General features: G+C 45.5%; 1 pseudogene; it reads right to left on the bottom strand.

The window, feature by feature from the left end:
* Positions 1-3,793: 3,793 nt before the first annotated feature.
* Positions 3,794-4,351, bottom strand: LOC128576215 (galactose mutarotase-like; annotated as a pseudogene).
* Between the last annotated feature and the right edge of the window lie 402 nt (positions 4,352-4,753).

Raw genomic sequence — 4,753 nt, 5'->3', positions numbered from 1 at the left:
CCCAGAAGAAGTGACACGTGTCACTTCTGGGCTAAAGGCACATAAGAGTTGACCTGCTTTCTTCCATCCAGTTCATGTTGGTGGCAACCTTGTCTTCTAGATGGTATTGCTACAATATCAAGGAGAACTATGTTACCCACATTGATCATTATATGAATGAGAAATAAACCATGAAACTCTGAGAGTTTATTTTTATGGCATTGCCTGGCCTGTCCTTTTTAATGAGACCTCATTCACTTGGACAATATAAAAGTATATTATTTCTTGACTCTGACACTATTTTTATTTCTCCTACTCATTATTTTTGCTTGCTAAACATCATTGCCCGGTTCTCTGAAAATTACCCCTTAGTCCAGAGATAGGATCCCCATAGGAGTGGTCATGTTCTTAACAGCCCACCATTGACTGATCCAGGGCACCTGACCCACGCCAGGATAATGAGCTCCTCTCCCTGATTTTTGACCTTGAACCAAAAAAGTCAGCCCAGTCTTTTTTAGTAACTGAAGTTCCAGGACATAAAACTGTGAGCTGTCACCTGCCATGCCCTGACATGCAGAGAAAACAGATCTGCAGGAGGACTGAGTTGACCCAGGGAAGTAGAGACACTTCAGACCCCACTTCTGGTGGTTTCTGAGGTCTGCATGGGTTTAAGACTGCTTCATCTCAACGTAACAAACCTTTCTTGGATTCCTAAAGGCAATAAAGCCCAGCTTGAGTTAGGTGTCCTGGATTGTCTGCTCCCAGGGCTTGTCACCTGCAACCTAGCAAGTCCAACTCGCATCTGTCTACTTTCTCTGGTAGCACTATCATCAAACCTCAAAGCAGGAATTGAGAGAACTATTTGCCTCTAAGGTTGCCCCCAGGTGGTAAGGTCCCTTCAGGGCATGAGATACTCTGACCCACAGCCAGACATGTTCCTGTCAGATACCTTCTGCTTTTATGTCAAAAAGAGATGCATAGAATTTGGCACCACAGAACGCCAGAGGGGGTGGGGGTAAAAATACTTGGGACCCTGAAGCACAAACCTAGCCATGCAGGAGAAAACAGAACAGCAGGTTGGTTATGTGGTATTAATGGGTTCCATGTGACTATCTTGGGAGCTGATCAGTTGGACAGCAAGGATTATGTAATTCTCAAATCCTGCTTCAATGGGAAAGAGAGTACTTTTTTTCTTTCTTTTTTTTTTTGCAATTTTTTGGCCAGGGCCAGGTTTGAACCCAGCACCCCCAGTATATGGGGCCAGTGCCCTACTCCTTGAGCCACAGGTACTGCCTGGAAAGAGAGTGCTTTCTTTCAAATATGTTAACTGATTAAAACATTTGTAGCAGATGCTATTGGTGCCCACTTAAGTCCCCTCAACCCACCTCAAGATTGCCTGCAGCACCTAAGTCCGTTTCCCTGAGGGCTGTCTCTGGCTGCAGAGGAGTACCAGGGAGGGAAAACTCCTAACTTCTACGAAGGATGGAAATTAGTGGATAAATAGCCCAGTGTTCTTGCCTCTCAGTGGGACAGGACAATCCTAGGCTGTCTTCTATAGGCCCCGAAGGACTCCTGTTGGGATGAGTAATAACCTGCTTATTAACACACTTTCCTCTCTTCTCTGAACTTCCCTGCTTCCTCAACATACAAACCATTGGTTAATAAACTACTTGCACCCAAATCCTTATCTCAGCAACTATTTTGGAGAAGCCCGCATGAGGACAATGAAAGTATAATCAGACCTGGTAAAAGTCGCCTTTTTTAGAGTACAGTTCTATGAATTTTGAAAAGCAATTGTGTCAATACCACCATCTTTCTGTCACCATCCTCCCCAAATTCCTTGGCCCCTCTTTGTAATAAATTGCTCCCTCCACCAACCATCCACTGATAACAACTGATCCTTATTCCAGGATGTCCTACAAATGGAATCATACACAATGTAAACTTTCTGAGCCTTTCACTTAGAAAAATGCATATGGGAGTCATCCCGTTGTTTCTTTTCATTGCTGAGCAGTATTTTGTTGATTGGATATATCACATAGTCTGTGTATCCATTCACCAGAGGAAAGCCATTTGCGTTATTTCCAGCCTTTGGAGGTTATATAAAAAGCCATTATAAACATTCGCCTGTGGGTTTTTGTGTAAATAAGAATGAGTTTTATTTCACTTGGATGAATAGCCAGGAAGGGGATTGCTGAGTCATATGATGCACCTACACTTATAAGGAGCTGTCAAATTATTTCATAAATAGCAACGTGTGAGTGCCAGTTGTTTTACATTCTCATTAGTACTTAGAATTATTAGCTTTTAAATGTTCAGTCATTCCAACAGGTGTGTAGTATTATCTCTAATTTGCATTTAAATGGTTAATTATGTTGAGAATTTTTTCATGTCCTTAATTATCTTCTTTGATGATACATTTGTCAAGTCTTTAGTCCATTTTAAAATTGAGTTGTTCTGGCTCCGTGCCCAAAGCTCAGTGGTTAGGGCTCTGGCCACATACACCAAGGCTGGCAGGTTCAAACCCCCCCTGGGCCCGCTAAACTATAAGGACAATTGCAACAACAAAAAAGCCAGGCGTTGTGTGGGTGCCTGTAGTCCCTGCTACTTGGGAGGCTGAGGAAAGAGGATCACCTGAGCCCAAGAGTTTGAAGTTGCTGTGAGCTATGATGCCACAGCACTGTACCGAGAGTGACATAGTGAGACTCTGCCTAAAAACATAATAATGATAAAATAAAATCGGGTTGTTCTCTTATGATTTTTTTAACATTCTTAAGACAGTCTGTAGGCCAGGCAGTGGCTCACACTTGTAATCCTAGCATTCTGGTAGGCTGAGGTGGGTGGATTGCCTGAGCTCAGGGGTTTGAGACCAGCCTGAGCAAGAGTGAGATTCCACCTCTACTAAAAATAGAAAAACTAAAAACAAACAAACAGAAAAACTCAGAAAAACTAGCTGGGCCTTGTGACAGGTATCTGTAATCCCAGCTACTTGGGAGGCAAGGCAAGAGGATCACTTGAGCTCAAGAGTTTGAGGTTGCAGTGAGCTGTGACACCAAGGCACTCTAGCCTGGGGCCACACAGTGACACTTTGTGGGGGAAAAAAGATATTTAATTTCAAAATGACAACTTTTTTTTTTATTAGAAATATAGTAGTAGGAGACGGCGCCTGTGGCTCAGTGAGTAGGGTGCCGGCCCCATATACTGAGGGTGATGGGTTCAAACCCAGCCCCAGCCAAACTGCAACAAAAAATTGCTGGGTGTTGTGGCAGGCACCTGTAGTCCCAGCCACTTGGGAGGCTGAGGCAGGAGAATCGCTTAAGCCCAGGAGTTGGAGGTTGCTGTAACACCACAGCACTCTACCGAGGGCGATAAACTGAGACTCTGTCTCTACAAAAAAAAAAAAGAGAGAGAGAGAAAGAAAGAAAAGTAGTATAGTAGTAAGCCTGGCACAGTGGCTCAAGCCTGTGATCCTAGCACTCTGGGAGGCCAAGGTGAGTGGATTGCCTGAGTTCATAGGTTCAAGACCAGCCTGAGCTAGAGCAAGACTCCATCTCTAAAGTAGCCGGGCATTGTGGTGGGCGCCTGTAGTCCCAGCTACTTGGGAGACTGAGGCAAGAGAATCGCTTGAGATCAGGAGTTGGAGGTTGCTGTGAGCTATGATGCCACAGCACTCTACTGAGGGTGATAAAGTGAGACTGTCTCAAAAAAAAAGAAAAGAAAAAAGAAATATCATATATTCTATTGGGAATGATATTAAGAGAACTTAAAAATTTTTTAGACTGGCTTGGCATAGCACAATGGTTATGGTGGGGAACCCTGACCTGCCAGGTTGAAATAAGAATGGTTGGTCAGATTGAGTGGTGTGGTCTGACTGGCCTATGCTCAGTAGTTGACCATGAACTCCCCACCATCCAGGGTGTACGTCACCCAGACTTTTAACTCTCCAGGGTACCCTTCCTCACCATCTGGGCTGACGTGCGAGAACTCGATGCCATTTGACAGCTCCCGAGGAGTCCAGGGCACCTCATCAAACCCTCTGACTCCTCCATGCAGACTGTTGGGCCCATTGTTAATGGCCAGGTGATAAGCCTTCCCATCCACCTGGAAGATTCCTTTGAAAATTCGGTTGGCCACCCTTCCAACCACTGCTCCAAAGTAGGGCTGCTTTTGGAGGTACCCTTCCAACTCTGCAAAGCCGAGCACCACGTCTGAGGCTCTTCCCTGCCTGTCTTTGACCTGCAGGGCTGTGATCATGCAGCCCCAGGATATGATGTCCACGCTGAGCAGGTCTGACTGCAGCTGGAACTTCTCCACTGTCCCTGCCCCCGGAGGGCAGCTCTCCAAACACAGCTCTGCTCACTGAGACCATGGGGAAAGGTTAGGGTGTGCAGCTGCTCCTGGCTCTTCGAATTTGAGCTGTTAAGCTAGGAGCGACCCAAGTTCATGGGAGAAGGGGTGTGATTAGGTCAGACTCCAGGATATTCTTGAAATGGATTTCAGCACCTACATTTAACCATCTGGAACTCTATTTTTTTTTTTTTTTTGAGACAGAGCCTCAAACTGTTGCCCTGGGTAGAGTGCCGTGGCATCACAGCTCACAGGAACCTCCAACTCCTGGGCTTAAGCGATTTTCTTGCCTCAGCCTTTCAAGTAGCTGGGACTACAGGCACCTGCCACAACACCTGGCTATTTTTTTGGTTGTAATTATCATTGTTGTTTGGCAGGCCTGGGCTGGATTCGAACCTGCCAGCTCTGGTGTATATGACTGGCGCCT

This window comes from Nycticebus coucang, chromosome 24, assembly GCF_027406575.1.
Source record: "Nycticebus coucang isolate mNycCou1 chromosome 24, mNycCou1.pri, whole genome shotgun sequence".
In the NCBI taxonomy this organism is placed as follows: Eukaryota; Metazoa; Chordata; class Mammalia; order Primates; family Lorisidae; genus Nycticebus; species Nycticebus coucang.
This window is presented reverse-complemented; position numbering and strand designations above follow the sequence as displayed.